The following is a 17,709-nucleotide window of genomic DNA, read 5'->3' on the forward strand; positions in this document are numbered from 1 at the left end:
AAAATAGCACATCTTGAAACTTTTAACCCTATCAAAACAAGTTCAAGAACCGTAAATTGTCCATTTTTTTTTTTGAAAACTATTTTTAACGAGTTAGAAGTTTCAAAATAAACTGATTTTTGGTGAGGATGATCTCTAGACCATATAAATTATCCTCACTAAAAATTTGGTCATTCCAAAAATTTTAATCCATATAAAACAAAATAAAAAATGGCTATAGTGTGGGTTGCCCTTATTAATTCATAGGGTGCTTTTATAATTACACATCCTTCATTTCCATCGAAAATTATTCATAAAAAATTAAGTTCTTTTTAAAGTTGATTTCAAATTTTGGTGACTTGTATGACATTATTATTTTTAATTTGAAATTTGTGGGCTTTTATAAATAGAAATTATTATTTATAAATTGAAGATTTGAGTATTATTTATTATTTAAAAATAAATTGTATTTTAATTTTATAAGAAATAATATATTTTATTGTGTTTGATAATAAATAAGCATTTAAAACATGCAAACAATGTATAATATGATTGTAAGGGTAACAAAGACAATTTATCAGTTTCAGCAATGTGTAACAAACATGATTCAGCATCTAAACAAACAACTTTTTTAGCACTTAAATTCAGCGCTTATAAGTTTCAGCGCTTAATGCTATTCAGCACTTATTTTTTTCAGTTTAACAAACAGCACCTTAGTCTTTAGGGTTTTAATTTAGGGTTTTGACTTTAGTCTTATGAGATTGACTTGATTAGTTTAGATTAGGGTTTTGATTTAGGATTTTGACCTTAGTCTTATGAGATTGACTTGATTAGTTAGGGTTTTGATTTAGGATTTTGACTTTAGTCTTATGAGATTGACTTTAATACTTTGACTTTAGTCTTTCTTGGTTGGCTTTTAATATCTTGACTTTAGTCTTACTTAATTGACTTTAAGATTGACTTTAGTCTTACTTGATTGACTTTAATTTTTGGGGAACCCCCCTTTTATTATATCTTTAATTCTTTGAGCCTCCAGATGGAGGGGTCCTTGAATAAATATCTTGGCAACCATCAATAATTTTGCCTGAAAGTCTGATTGGTCAATTTTTTGATTAAAATTTTTAAATTAACTTTATTAATGTTTCACCTTACATTATTTAATGGTTTATTTATTAATTTCAAAAATTTTAATTATTAAAATTATGAAATTATCGTTGTACCCTCGGAGAGGATTTTTTACGTTTTAAGTCATTTTTCAATGTTCCAGGATGTTTTGGAATTAGTTTTTCATAAGGAATTCAATGGGAATGTTGGTTTTTTTCATTTATGAAGTTTTTGTATGAAATGGTCGTGAACTTTATGAGGGGCATTTTCGTAATTTTATCAAATTTTGTAAAAATTGACGAAGTAGTTTATTTGATTTCGATTTGTTATTTTATGTGTTTGAATGAGTTTTCCTAAGTGTAACGTAGGTTCTAGGGTTGTGTTGATGTTTGGGGTATTTTGGTAATTTGATCATTTTTAGTGATTTTTATCGTGAAGCTTCTTTCTGGTTTGCAAGATAATGATTTCTATGTTTCTGGGATCGTATTTTTCTAACGTAGCGTGGTTTCTAAAGTTTTGTCAGTCCGAAATACCTCATCCGGATTTCTGAAACATATCTGGTAACAAAATAAAGCATTGGAATAAACATCCATCATTGGTAACCGTTGCGATCGAGTTGACGAGTTGATTAATCAGGCGAGTGCAAAAATAGGGTGTCTACAGGGAGTAGTGTTTGGATTTGAGAGAATGGGGGGTGTAAGAGGGTGGTTGATGATATTTTGGGAGGGTGTGGGAGATGATGTCATATGTTAAAATGGGTAGAAATGAAGGGTTGGGATGAATTGATGGGAAAGTATGAGTATTTGATTTGAGAGGAGGGGTGTAGGTTTAGATTGTAGATGTGGGTTTTTTAAGGAATGATGAGGGTAGATTAGGGGGAGGTATAGGTTAGGGGTGTGGGTAGATTAGATTTTTTTAGAGAAAAGGTGATGGGTTGATGTGGGTAGATTAGAGGTAGGTATAGGTTAGGAGTGTGGGTAGATGATGTTTAGAGAAAAGGTGATGGGATAGATTGGGGATGAGGGAGGTGAGTTGGGGTGGTGACATGTGTCCCACCTTGATGATTGTGGTGATTGGTTGTGATGTCCGGTTAGGTTGAGAATTGGGCTTGAGTAGAGTGTTGGGTAGGTATAAGTTTGGATTGGGCTTAGGTTGTGAGTTGAATATGAATGGATTTGAGTTGAATGGGCTTGGGAATGAGTAGAATAAGAATGGCTTTGGACTTATGTTGAGTGGACTTAGGTGAGGGGTTGAATAAGAATAGGTTTGGGTTGAGTTGAATGGGCTTAGGTAATGGGTAGAATAAAAATGGGTTTGGACTTATGTTGGATTGAGTTGAAGAATTTAGAAGGGTAGTGAGGAATTGGGGTCCATGGGCCACGTGGGAAGCCTTAGGCCATTAATTGAAAGAAATAGAGGGCTTTTGGAAGTATGGGCTTTGAGGGTTCAATTCGTTTTTTATTATCTTTTTGGGCATTTTGCGTCGAGGGCCCGGTCAAATTTGGGTGTCTACAACTTGAGTAGCCATTAGTAAAGGATAGCCTCTCGTGCTCTACTGATAAGTTATTTTCTGGCAGCCTTTGTTTAGATTTGTAAAATCTATACAGACCTTAACCTTTTCGTTTTTCTTCAAAACTGTTATAATATTTGTTATCCAATCAGGGAGTAGAACTTCCGTGATGAACCTTGTTTTGATCAACCACTACTCCTTTGAGCTATGGTATTAGTCTCCTCAGCTTCGGCTTGACTAGTTTCATCTAGTTTGACACATTCAATTGATGGTTGATCACATCTAGGCTGATCCCAAACATGTCTTTTAATGACCATGCAAAGACATCTTTATTCCTCCTTAAGCATGCCAACAACTCTTATTTCTCTTGTGGTCCCAGCTTGGGTCCAATTTCTATCTACCTCTCATTCCCAATATTCACCATCTGGACATTGTCTAAGCTATAGGCTACTGTCTTCAGAAAACCCCCATTGTAATTATTATTGGGTATCCTCCAGGTAGGGTAGATCCTCCTCCTATACGATACAAATCTTCTTAAGCATCTGGTTACCTTAGATGTGCCACATGCCTTGAAGGGTTGGGAATCTCATGAGTCCACGACCTTCCCAGGATTTCATTGTAAGGAGAGGGTGCATTCACCACTTTGAGCCTTACAATCAATGTCACTAATCCCACCTGAATTGGCAAACTATTTGCCCCCAAGGATATTTTGATGTCCCATCTAATTTTACCAGAGGTGCCCTAGTAGGGTTGAGCATACTCTCAGTTAGACCTGTCTTTTTAAAGGCAAATGAGTACAAAATGTCCATTGAGCTCCCACTATCAATCAGTATTTTCTTCAATGTAAATGTGTCGACTTGGAGAGTAACTATGAGTGCATCATTGTATGGGTAGACTAACCCTTATAGATCATTTTTAGTAAAAGTCATTGTCAGTTCACTTTCCACATAATTTATGTCTGTTAATCCACTCCGAGTAGAGCAGACATGCTCCATATGTTCTGTCACGGGCGTCTTTACCCTTCTGTCAACAGTATTCTTCTTCTTCTCGTATTGCATGACCATGACGTGGACAACTGATGTCCTTCTATCCTGCTCGCCTTCTTGTTATGATTCTCAACGCTGCTCTTCCCTAAACGGTTTCTCAAGTCTTTGATCAGGTTTTTTTTCCTCTAAAATCTCCAAGGAGGCCTTGATTAGCCAACCTTTGAAAGAAACCTCTAAGTGTTTGGCATTTTTTCGTCTTGCAAGCCCGAACCTTGATATTCGCATTACTCCTCATCAGCCTTAATCCACGCTCTGGGTAATGCTCTCGGCTACTAAAAGTATGGTTCATTTTGGATGGTGGTAAGATCTCACTTGGAGGGATCGAGAAGTACGTGTTCTTCCTCTTTTAGTCTTATTTTATGCTCGGTTGCTCTTATGTTTTCTTCTTCTTCAATTGTTGTTGCCTCTCGATTTTTGTTATCATATAGACGACCTTATTCTTGCTAGCTACCTTGTAAGGGTCGTCTTTTATTCTGATGTATTTTTTAGCCTTCTTTGCCAGCTCTGTCAAAGTCAAAGGTTTTTTCTTACAATTCTCCACTAACATAACCTCCTGTCTGAACCTCTTAGTGAAATCTCTGAGACTTTCCCCCAGTTTCATTCTCATGCTGAGTGAAGTGTCAACATCTTCACCCAACTTCTTGTTGCCAATATCACTGCATCAAAATAGTAATAATCCGGCATCATTGTAGCGTTAAATTCGGCTGCCCGAACCTGTCATTTATATTTCATCGGTCCAAAGTCCATCTTTAAGCCCATAAAGCAATTCGACAGGCTTAGCCCACCGAATTTTGTCCACTGTTTTGCCGGACCCATCGTGTTAACGGACTCCCTCTCTTATTCTATTTTTCATCTACTCTCTCTCTGTAAGTCTCTCCTCTCTCCACTATCTGTAAATCTATTTTGATTTCTCGATCAATCTAGAAGCTTTCTCGATCGTTCGATCTCTGTAACTCTCTCTCTCGATCAATCTGTAAGCTCTCTCAATCTCTCGATCACTCTGTCGTAAGTCTCTCTCGATCACTCTGTAAGTCTCTCTCGATCTCTCCTCTCTCTGTGTTTGATCTCTCTCTCTCTCTCTCTCACCTATTCGATCAAAATTGTTGATCGTCTTCTTCGACTTAAGCTCAAATCAAAAATCTTAAGTCCAAATCCTCTCGATCTCTCTTCTCTCTGTATTTGATCTCTCATTCACCTATTCGATCGATCAATTAATAAAATTGCTGATTGTCTTCTTCAACTCAAGCTCAAATCCTCTCGACCTGGTCGTCATCTGCGCCTTCCAAGAACTGAAGCTCAAATCGAAGAACTTCTCTTCTCTGCCAACTATTTTCGAAGCTCAAATTGAGATAGCCATTTGATTGGTTTAGTTCCAGTAAGTATTGTTTCATGTTCAACTGATCTTCCCTTGTTTTTAGGGTTTTTTTTTAACAGTTCAATTGATTTTGTTTAATTTTTTTTTCAACATTTGCTGTAGAAATTATTAAATTCTCTCCATTTTATAAGATTTGTCTATCCTCTAATGTGACTAATCTATTCGTTTACAGATTTACTTAAAGGATAATGTGGCTTTCCTCTTTTAGACATTCACTTTGTTACTGTTTGGAAATAGAGTTATGTAACATTCAGTTAAAAACCACTCAGTATTGTTCTTATAGGTCAATTGCAATATATTTTGGTTCAGTTGGATTCAAACAGGTGATCCCTTGTTCTGTAGTCAAATGCTATACCACTAAGCTATTGACTAAATATGTATTTTTTGAGAATTAATTTTTAGCTTTACCTTTCTTTTTTCATATTTAAATTTATATAAAATACTTACTAAAAAAACACCCTCTACTGCTACATGATATGATTATTTCTCACTTTTTATTAGCTTTGACATTCTTTTTGCGCTCTATGGTTTCCTTACCTTTGATATAAAATGTGCATAACTTGGTATATTTTAACTTGTTTTGTTGCAATCTCAGATTTACCTTGTACAAAACATCTGTGGCTTCTAATTGAGCAAGATGTACGACCTTGGTTCCTATTCCAAGGTTTATCCTCTCTCTCTCTCATTAAGATTGTAGTGATCTCATGATGATCAAAATGCTGCATTTTTTTTTAATTTCTTGATTTTTGATAATTATGTGAACAATCCAATTGGAGCCTAAAACTATAATAAAATTAGTTTTGTGATGTTGCTTTCCCTAGCTCCTTGTATTTGTCATTTTTTTTATGCTTTCTAATGCAATTTGGTTTGCATTTATCATGCCAACTTGTTTTTTATAGTTATGTATGCTGTAGCTTTTCCCTACAAAAAAAAAATTGGGTTGATTTTGATTAAGTCACTAACTTGTTTTTTTTATTTTTGGGTGTTTACATTTCAGAATGTATCCTCAAAATAATGTCATTTTCTCATCATGGTCCATGGGTTGTTTGCATTCTTTCGGCAAATGGTGCTATATCCAATGTAACACTCCGTCAAGCAGCAATGTCTGGTGGAACAGTAACTTATGAGGTTTCTGTAGCTATTAATTACCTTATGCCTGCCCCTTCATTCTAAGGCTTTTCTTTCTTGTGGAGTTTACTTCTCTTTGTATTTATATTTTAAGGTATCGTTGGCTAGCCTCAAAGGTACTCTACCAGCAGCATTACTGTAAAAGAAATTGTTAAATTCTTTCCATAATTGAGTGTTGTATATTAATTTGTATCATAATTTGTAAAACTGCTTAAATGCATTCACTACAACAAATATGGCAATTAGGAACAGTTTATAACCGTTCCTAAGTCAGTCTGAAACGGTCTGCAGAACGTCTTTAATCGAGGAGTTGTTAATGAGTTAAAACGGCTGGAAGCGTTCTATATTTCAGGATTTGGAACGGTTAAAAACGGTTCCAGATATCTGAATCTGGAACGGTTCAAAACCGTTCCAAATCTGCGTTTCTTATGAAACAGCACACAGTAACCCAAAAAGATTTGAGCCATCGGATTTTATAGAACTGATGTCCTACGTCTGAGACTTTAAACATCAGTTATAAACCGATATCTAAAATTAAATTATTATTATTAATTTTTTTTCTACTTACTTATTACCCACGGTCAAAATAGACCCAAATAGAAAACATCGAGGTTTTCTATCACATTAATTTATACAAAAAAATAGTTCCAATGAATCATAATTTAAAAATCCAAAATTACAATGCATCGATAAACCATTCATAATCGTTACACAAGCACAAGTGCTTACAAGGAAGCAATGCCATCACTCCCTATCTTCTTTAGGACCACATTGCATACTCTTACGATGAGCTTCCGCACCTTCAAAAGAGTGTTTGAAGCAAGTGCTCCTGATTAACCAAAGAACCAAGGACTATAAGGTGAGAAATCTTCATGTTCACTATTTAGCTCCAAAGACAGTCCAATTAGAAACATAAATAAATTGAATACAAATAAAAGTACCTAAGATAAAGAATCCAGAGTCCATGTTGACAACAAAAAATCAAATTTTAATTGATGTGATCATTTTTTCGACATTACCAAGTGAGGACACATTCTTGCAGGAGCAGACAATCATTAGATATGTCAAACCTAAGAAATCTTCTAGTTCAAAAAATTGCACTTCATAAATGACTGCAACGTATAATGATGTTGCATATGTGTGTGCGTGGGTATTCTAGAATATAGATTGATTTACAAGTCATCAACTACAAGAACTGTTTATGGTTTAGCATTGCAGAGCACAACTGTGATACTTCTACACCACTCACTCGATTATTACCACAAGTACAATTTTTAGTTTGTACAAGCAATTCATCATTATCCTATATATAATTTTTAAATAAACTACTTTTACAATTTTTAGTTTGTACAATTTTTAAATAAACTCGGGATACACAAATGTAAGTACTTATGAAGATGTACAATTGTGTATCCCGAGGAAATCTACGCAGTTAGGTACATGGCTTACGTGACAAGCGCACAAAACCATAGATCATTTTCATTGGGATATACATGAAAAAATGTGCAGTTTTGTGCCCTTGCCACGTCAGCCGCGTACTAAGAACGCATGCATTCATCATTATTCTCTACATATATATATATATATATAGAGAGAGAGAGAGAGAGAGACCCCTTAGAACACATTTGTTTGTAAATCCAAAAGTTCAGGATTTACAACTTTAGCTTCATTTTTAGCATCAGCAAAGCTAGGAACCTCAAGTTGAGGTGGGTTCTGGATAAATATGCAAATATCAGCACCTAAAATCTAATACAATAATACACACAAAAAAACAAAAGTAAGAGGAGAATAATGCAGCATGCATCAACATGAAAAAAAGACTTCTCTTGAATCCCTTTTGATATTGTTTTCTTTAAGCCAAATCATATTGGTTCATAAAAAAAATCAATAATGCAAATTAATATGCTTATATTGACAGTTGTTTCAACTCAATGTGATAAGGTTTATGATTCTAACCACGCAACGGACTAGAGCCCAATTGATACCACGGAAGAATGGGTGCTGCTTAACTTCATTTGCTCCTTCACGTTAGCCCAATCTATTTTTGGGATCTCTGCGTAACAACCGGTACATTAACTGCTTTCCATGGAGACTTTACCTGCACAAATACCAAATTTCATTTGAATTCTACACTTTGTGAGTCTAAAATGAGTAGCAGAATTTCAAAAAAAAAAAAAAAAATCATGAACTATTAAGATGTTTATACTAATGCAACTTTATCACATTGCAGACATTAGAAATATGGATTGATGATCTTGAACTATAAGAAATCATGTACATACAAGAAGAGTGGTTAGTAGGTTGGCAACTAACCGGTGAGAAAGGGTACCATTTAGTGAAACAAATTTAAAATTCAGAAATATTGATTATGCATAGGTTGGCATTGCTGAAAAAATATCAGAGTAGATTAGTACCTTGCTGACATCGTTGGTTGCGATGGGAGTGGTTTAACTCACAATACCTTTTTCCTCTGGCCCTGGCAGGGCTAGCCTCACAATGTATCCCAACTTGGTTCATTAGTCATCTAAATTATGAAAATATATCATGTATGTCAAGAAACAAATTCATTATAAGCTCTCTATAATGTCACACTACTAGTATCACAATATGGTGATGACCCTCAAACAGTAAATATGGACATAAAAGAGTTTTAAGATTCTCCCAACACTAATAAATACAAGCAACAATCACACAAATCTATGTACCAGTAGTAAGTTCTCCTCACATACCCTCCATCCATGAACCAACCCTCTCAATTGTGGTGATTCCTTTCCTATGCTTCAAGATTATCAACTTTGGATTGTTCTCCTGCCAGTTCAAGTGACATTATTTTCATTATGGAGAAACCATATTTCTTTGATGTATGAGAAAAATTTAACAACAATGCCTTTTTTTATTTTTCATGCTAAAGTTCCTAACATGCTTATTTCTATTTTTTAAGCATTCAGAGATCAAGCCCCCACTACAGTTACGTCATTTCCAGACACCATAGAATAGTTGAAATGAACTTACCCACGAAGTCCCAAGTATTGAAGTTAATATTGCTTCAGTTTTCAGTTTTGGACATCACTTTAAAGAAAAATAATCAAATTATGTTTCATCAAATTCAACTCTAAAAAATAACTGGTTTATAAATTTCCCAATCCTAATCAAACTGACATCAGAATCCTAATATATTTCAGCTTTTACCAAAGCTTACCTAATAACTGGCATAGAGGCAGGTGCTTTGCATGTGAACAAAACTCGAAATATTCCATGTAAATGTGCCTAACTAGTCATTTCCACAGGAATGCTATTACTTCAGATGGATGAGGTTTCGATAGAATTTTCAACAGATTGACACTCGTTTCAAATGAATAGTTTTTTCTCATGTGATTATCAAAATAGTGTGCCACATGGCATGCAAAGTAGATTTGGAGTAGGGTAGCGTTACCAAGCTTCCTAAAAAATTGGATGTAATACCAAAAGGACAATAGATGAGACGTGGAGGATGTAAGAGTGGAGCATTTATTACGATGGGATTTTAAAGAAGACTTCTTACCATAATAAATTTCATCATCATCATAGCCTAATCCCCAAATTTGGAGTCGGCTGAACAAGTCCTGCTTCCCCATTTAATTATGTTTAAAGCCATGTCTTTTGTTATTTCAAGTGCATTCATATCGCCTCTCACTATCTCAATTCTTGTCCTTTTTGGTCTTCTACTCACTCTTTTTGGAACCTTCAACATTTTTGGTCTTCTACCTCAATCTGAACCTGAGTCAGATTCAGAGAATCATTGGAGCAACAATTGGATCTAAATTCATAGGCAATAGTAAACATTCTATTTTCAATCTCCACAATTATAATGAATCTGCCATCTTAATTACTGGTATATGTATATGATATTCTAATCATTCAGATGTGGTGAAAAAGATCTTAGAGATATTCACTCTATAAGTAGTAAAACCAACCATTATAAACATCGTAGAAGTCAATTTTATTCTTCAAAGCATAAGAAAAGCTCATAAACAAAATTAAGGTCGCAAAAGAAGAAAAAGAAGCTCATGTGAGATGACTTGAAACGAGAAAAAAAAAATGTAACTTATTGATCATAAAAGACGATGTAAGATGGTTGCCAAAAAAATGAAGAACAAAGAAGACTTGTTCTTCTTTACCTCCCTCATCGGGCAAATCTGAAGTCCAAAGTGTGAGATTGTCCCTAAGAAGCTGCATTATAATGGTGTTGTCCTTGTAAGATTCTTCGTTGAGGGCATCGAGTTCTGCAATAGCCTCGATAAATGCTTGTTTGGCAAGGTGGCATGCCCTGCATTATAAGAAACCTTGAAGTGATAAGATGATCTAACGGGTAATCATTATTGATTAAAAGTAAGAAATTTAATAGAGTTCAATTATTATTATTATTATTATTATTATTACTATTATTATTATTTTAAATTTGAACTAAAAAATAGAAATGAAGGCAAAAGCAAAAGTTTTAAAAATAGAAATCCAAATTAAATACACAAAGGAAAACATAGAGAAACTTGCAAACCTTTTGGATGAGTTCAATATCTCATAGTAAAAAACAGAGAAGTTGAGGGCTAAACCAAGTCTAATTGGGTGAGTTGGTGGGAGATCTGTTGAAGCAGTGCTAGTGGCAGCCTACATCACCACAAACAACTCCATAACCACTCTCATTTCCACTTGTAAAGTTCGAAAAATTACAAAGAACGTAAAATATATATATATATATATATAAGAGACCTCATAGGCCTTGAGTGACTGATCTGCCACTTCTTTACGTTCATTCCCTGGTTTATATTCGGCCAAATATCAAAAATAGTTCCCCTTCCTAGACAAGAGAACCAAGATTGAAATTAGCCTGAAAAATACTTGTTATGATAGAAAATCAAACTAGGGCAATTTTCATATATCAGGTTTTGGATTTATATATTTGTCGGTGTTATAGGAGAGAAATCGAAATGGGAAACTCATGTTCGAGGTAGGGGAGATCTGAAAGAGCCAAAGAGGTATCATTTGGATATGCGTGTATCTACTCATAATACAAGCTTATAACAAATCCAACATTTATAGCATTGAAATGTTGTTCACATTCTGAAACAAATTGAAATTAAGTCGAGGTACTCCAAATAAATATGAGGAAGTAAATGATTGAATTTACAAGTCATACTAACAGGACATCTAACCTATAAACAAATGATGACTCGTGTTTTGGACCAGTCATTAGGATGGCTGATTCATAATAGAAATCTCGCTCGGATGCCTCAAAAGTCAGAGATCACTCGTCTAAGTTGTCTCCAAAATGTTGGATCATGGATTATGATCTATACTAAGTCCTCTATAGAATTGTACCAACCACACATAAAGAAATTCTTCAAAAATTAAAATAAAATTCAGATCCAAGAAGAATCTGAATTAAAATAAATATACCTGACTTTAAAATTAAATTAAAATTCAGATCGAATAATAGAATTACATACCTTTCAATTTGAATAATCCCAAATGTTGTTAAAGAGAGATCGAAAGAGATGTTTCAGATTTTGGGGGAGTTCTTCTCCGACTGATAGAGAGAGAGAGAAGTTTCAGATTTTGGGGGTTTTCGAGTTCTCCGACTGTGTGTGTGTGTGAGAGAGAGAGAGATATGAAGCCAACGAATTAAAGAGGGAAGAGATTGAGAGGTCGTTCGAGGGAGCGACTGAGAGAGAGAGAGAGATGAGATCTGACAGAGCGACTGGGAGATCGAGAGAGAGAGAGAGATGAGCGCTCGATCGAGGGAGCGGGTGTGAGAGTGTTATGTGGCTAGAAATTTATTATCTTGTACCAAGATTTGATGCATCTTGATGTATTTTATTTTAATTGTTTCAATTAGTTAAGGAGTCTTAGGTAATGGGTAAGGGTAGTTACGAATTGTGTAGGAATTATGGAGTTATGGAGTTATGGTTATGGGGGTAGTTACTTGAATGAATAGAAGAGTGGGTAGTTTGGATAAGTGGGTAGTTAATGTAGTAATTCTTTGTATTTAAATTCATTATTAGATTAATGAAGAATATGCAGAGAAATTATTATTAAGATCCTATTGGATTTTAGAGATTCACCGTCTCGAATTGGTGGCCTAGGAGGTCCGATCTCCCTCGAACGAGATCAATCTCATTCTTTTTCTTCTTTTTTATTATTTTTGTGATCTGATTTAAGTGGGTACATAACAGAGAGAGAGAGAGTGAGACTGTGAGAGATGTTCGTTCCAATAAAATGAAACGGTGATTGGGGCGTTTAAACTACTAATAAAATGGTTTTATAAAGTAAAACGGTTTAATACCGTTTTAAAATAAAAACGGCTTAATACCGTTTTAGACGTTTGTTCCTATTTGACAATTTTTTTGTAATGCTTATAAATTCCAAATATAAATTTTTACTACTTTAGTGACTTGCAAATTACAAGTATAATTTTCTTTTTAAGGAAAAAAGAAAAAACTTTCTCACAGATCTAGTGGAAGGTTTCTCCTTGTTATTCCTTATGCAGGCATCAATGCTCTAATTATAAAAATAAAAAAATAAAAAAGAGATAAAACTACATTTAGAAATTCTTATAGATACTTCACATATAGCACTCAATTATGGAAACAGAAATTGAGATGCAGAACTTAACAACATCATCCAAAAGTCAGAACAATTTAACCCATATAAGCATTTTAGTTAGCTCACCTCATTGACATTCTAGAAGACTAGAACAAACATTTGTCAAAGATTATTGGTTATTTGATTAGCATTACGGCCTCCATATGACTTTGACATCATGTCAATACTTGCTTTTAAGGCAATCCATGGGAGGGCACCTTCCTCTTGAGGTGTATTGGTCATCTTTGAGAGCAAAAACTCGCCTTGCAGACTCCAAACTCATTCTGAAATATTCGTTCATGTGGTAAAAATAATATATTCCTTTGATCTCCAAGGCATGTGACCTTTTACCTGCAGTCACATGACACCATAATGCTAATGGCACAACTATGGGGTCCCCTGGTAAGGGCATACGATGCCTCCAAACAAGAATTTAGCCTAGGGTAACACATGGCACATTGGGGCAAAGGAAAATGGCTTTCTAAGACAAGGAGCTATAGGATTATGTCATAGTGACATGTGACATCGGATTGGATCTCGCAAGGCCACCATATGAGTATGTTTGGATCCTTGCATAATTTTCTTTCCTTTGCTTGGCAAGTGAGATACAAGTTAGTAAGTAGTGGGTGAAAGGTGGGTTTTGAACCTTTGTCGTGGTAGCCACACACAGAATTTAACCAACTTAGCAAGTTGGCACCTTCAGCTGAACTATGGAGTCAAGTTCTAAGCTATTTCGATTTTATTCTAATCTGGGTTGAGCTTTCATCCATTGCCAAACACCCCATAAAACCATTGTTCTGAACCCTACTATGTTCTAATTAAACCAATTAGTGTGGGGTCACCACACTAATATGATAAGATGGATTGGGTGAATTAAAGACTAAGGAGGACTAAAATTGAAACTAACAGAATTCTGTTAGGCTCTATTTGCTATGTGCTTTGCACATGGCAAATGGAGGGAAGTTTCTGAAATTTTCTTAAGTGTTATAGAGAACGTTTCTTCACTATATAGAGAATTCACATTTGCTATACCACTTAGTTATCATGTTCACCTTATAGAGAACAATTGTTCGCTATGTAGTGAACAACTATGCACTTGCATTTGAGCAACATTCAGATTTTTCACAATCTTTGTTTCGTTTTTTCTTTTTTTTACCTCTTTTCTTGCTCTTCTTTTCTATTTTTGCCTTAATTAGTCAAGTGAAGAGTTATATATGTAGCTCATTTACATGTGGCTTCAGCCTTCCATTACCACCTCTTCTATGGACTTAATGATAATTAGCAGTAACAATGGGTACAAATTAAGTCATACTCTAATAGATTAGGAACCCGTTATCCTTATTTTAGTTCCGGTGTTAGTTGAGCTTGCTGTTGAATCAATCAATACTTATGTATCTGTAAGGGATAAGTGGGCTTTTTTTGCCCTTTTCTTCTTTTGTAATTATATATATATATATATATATATGCAGAAGTATGGTTGAAAGTAGAACTGATTGTTGAATAATGTTGAAGTGACCTCAATACTTATGTAAAGAGTGTCAAATGCTCAAGATTGAATAACATAAACCTAGGTTGGTTTGGACTGAATCAATACAACATTCCAACTCACTCACTCCAAGTTGCATTCTAAATCCAACTAGGAATGTTAATGGATTTGATAAATGACAACTTTGTAAATGAGCCACATGACCTCTCTTAAAACATGTGCGCACAAGTTCAGGATATTCTTGGTCTATAAGATGGATTTGTATAGGTAAATTTACCATGTGTTGTCTACAAGGGATGGTTTTGGTCCACATTGTGATCCCTCTTAAACCACGTGCATGCGAGCGTAATTGACAATATGAGGTAATTTGTGCTGATGTAGGGAATGAGGTAATTTCCATAAATCTCAATTCTGTAGCTCTAGATGTAGGGAAGAATGTTGGTCAAAGGTTGTAGGTCCATCCACTAATGAAGAGTCCCCAATTGAGCTTTTCCTTAGGAATGCTAATTCGATAAGTCACAGTATGTTTTCATAGTAGTAGCTTGTAATTGACAATATTTATTTGTCATTTGTTTATATTGGGAAGATATAGTTGATGCTTTCTAATGCAATTTGGTTTGCATTTATTATGCCAACTTGTTTTTTATAGTTATGTTTGCTGTAACTTTCCCCTGCAAAAAAATTTGGGTTGTTTTGATCAAGTCACTAACTTGTTTGAGGATGTATGGAGTTGCTTCTATGCATAAGCACTCCATTCAATCATGTTCCTTAGAACTTTTTGCTTGCATACAAGTGAATTGTACCTTACCCATTTATTCATTCAATACACAGGTGTATTCCTTACAGGTTTATAAAAGATGTTGATGATCAGACTATTGAATTGAAGAATAGGTTAGAAGTCCTCATGATTTCTTCCCCGGATCGTAAAGATCTTGTCTTCCCAAAGGGAAGTTTCATTCCGCTTCCTTTCTAATAATTTTATTCAGTAATATTCAAATCTTCTTGTTACTTTGTTGGTGAGTATTGAATGTGATATTATTTTCGTGATTCGGTTGTCAGGGTGGATGGGAAAATGATGAGACTGTTGGCCAAACCGCATGTCGTGAAGCCTTGGAGGAAGCGCGAGTAAAAGGAATACTTGATGTACGTTCATCTCATAGCTTGATGTCATAGCTCACCTTCTCATTTTTCTTCATTCTGATTTAAACCATGTTCTTAACTGACATCTCATCAATCTAGCTGGGTTGACCACATATCATGATCATCATAACTATTATCTCGATTATATGGTCAGCCCCATTATTTCACTTGCTGTCACAAATAAACATAACTTAATCAAAATACCAAACGATCTTCGCAAACAAAAACAATCTAAACTTTAAACCTTAGCTGGATATGGTGAAAACAAGACCAAAACCACAACCCAACTCAAGCTTCTGACTGGACTCGGAAACATGGAAAGGATTTGTTTTTTTTTTTAATTTAATTTATTTTTATTATGTAGGCTTAAATGTGAAGGTGGGGTCTTGAAACCCAGATGTATTAGCCCTCTCAGCCCCCGATCTCATTCAAGTTTTACTGGTTTTCTTAGTATTGCAAAAGGGTATTAATATTGTGAAAAGAAGAATGATGAGCCAGATGTTTTGTGTATCTTATTTTACCTGAATTGAGAAATTATGAGTTTGTGTCCAGATTAAGAAAGATTTAGTTGTATCTTGTCCGAACTCAATTAATGCCCAATGCAATTACCTCTTATAATACTCGTTTCTTATGCATTGTATCTGCTTTTTTGCAATTATATGATGTTCTGAATTAGCTATGTTTAATTCCATTTGTTCTCCTTCTGATTTTATTAATTCTCCACAATTTGATCAGGGTTTTCGGCTCTGCATCATAAAATCCATGTAATCTCTATATTTAATGTCATGTTCTTTTCTTTTTTTGCAGTTAATCTGGCTAAAAATGGTGATTTCGAAAAGGGTCCCCATCTACTTAAGAACTCCTCGAATGGTGTCCTTCTCCCTCCAAAACAAGAAGATTTTACATCCCCTCTTCCTGGTTGGATCATCGAATCACTAAAAGCAGTGAAGTACATTGACTCGAAGCACTTTGCTGTCCCCTTTGGACACGATGCAGTTGAACTTGTTGCATGGAGGGAGAGTGCCATTGCTCAAGTTCTAAGAATAGTTCCTAACAAAATCTATAACCTCACGTTCACTATTGGAGGCGCTAAGAATGGGTATCATGGATTGATGATGGTTGAAGCTTTGCTGCCAAAGATACCATGAAAGTCCCCCTTAAATCCAATGGAAAGGGTGGGTTCTCTTTGTGGTCCTGGATCAATAGTTTCTCGTCTCTCTTAGAATTGGACTACTTAATGTTTTTTTTTTTTTTTTTAAGGGGTTGGAATATTTAATCGGTGTCTGAAGTATCTGACATAGCATTACCATCTTCATGTGGTGAGATATATTTTGTGGACTCACTTAGTAGAGCATATATGAAATTATGAATAGAGGTTTTGTTGTTGTTATAGTTTATTTGTTTTTTTTTTTCTTTTTTAAGGTGTTACTATTCTTTGATACTATTGATTGAATACTAATTGGTGTGGATGGGATGTGAATGTGAATGTGAATGTGGATGTGGATGTGGAATGGATGTGGATATGTGATTTTTTTAACAGGTATAGGTTGAGGAAAGAAATAGCCTATAATTCGACGGCTCAAAGTTGTCGAATTTTATGATTATAATACTAGATTCGACGGCTCAAAGCTGTCGAATTTATTTTTTCGACGGTTTTCAGCCGTCGAATCTAGTTTTTTCGACGATTTTTAGGCCATTGAAAATAATTTCTATGGCTTAAGGCCGTCGATTTTTTTTCGACATGACCCAATTCGACGGTTGAGACTGTCGAATTTTTCAAAATTCGACGGTTTTGGGCCGTCGAATTTAGCTTATTTTCACATATATTGCTTGATGAATGCCAAGCAGAACTCTTCGAAGGAAGTTATGGTCATACAAAGCAGCCTGTGAACCACGTCAAGGCATTACCCTGTAAGGCAGGGCTTCATTGTTTTCCCACAAAGTCAAGAGCTGCTGGAAGTAGTACAATTGTTTTACTAGGTCTTTCATGCTAGTGAATGATGTGAACTTTGGCGTCACGAACTTTTTTGGCAGTTCGGCAACTAAGATCTCTACAATGAACGGTGATCCTTGAATTCCTCTAATGGCCTGTGCAACAACTAGGCCGATTTTATCGTTCTTGATGACTTCTTTCTCTCTCCTAATCAAATCCTTCACATCTCCTCTTGTTAAGGGTGCTAGGATTCCTGATTGTCTCGTTGGGGCTCCTGCTAGAATTATTATCGGAGCCATATCTTCTGCATCACCTTGTTCATGGCCAGGCCTTGAACCACTACTGCCCAGGGAGACACAGTCATCACCATCTACAGTTTGATGCTGGTTT

General features: G+C 35.2%; 1 long non-coding RNA gene and 1 pseudogene across 2 annotated transcripts; one reads left to right on the forward strand and one right to left on the reverse strand.

Moving 5' to 3' along the window:
* The first annotated feature begins 4,650 nt into the window (after positions 1–4,650).
* LOC147388116 (uncharacterized) lies at positions 4,651–16,766 on the forward strand. Its single transcript, XR_015171575.1, has 3 exons — positions 4,651–5,014; positions 6,012–6,142; positions 15,078–16,766. It is a non-coding gene; the product is annotated as an uncharacterized LOC147388116 (long non-coding RNA).
* LOC147388117 (14-3-3-like protein D) lies at positions 6,732–13,043 on the reverse strand (annotated as a pseudogene). Its single transcript, XR_015171440.1, has 7 exons — positions 12,949–13,043; positions 10,889–10,976; positions 10,677–10,786; positions 10,300–10,448; positions 8,557–8,950; positions 7,754–8,240; positions 6,732–6,971 (listed from the first exon to the last, which is right to left on the reverse strand). The product of XR_015171440.1 is annotated as a 14-3-3-like protein D (transcript).
* Positions 16,767–17,709: the final 943 nt, after the last annotated feature.

Source organism: Akebia trifoliata, chromosome 13 (assembly GCF_017979445.1).
Source record: "Akebia trifoliata isolate Shusen 1 chromosome 13, ASM1797944v1, whole genome shotgun sequence".
Lineage (NCBI taxonomy): Eukaryota > Viridiplantae > Streptophyta > Magnoliopsida > Ranunculales > Lardizabalaceae > Akebia > Akebia trifoliata.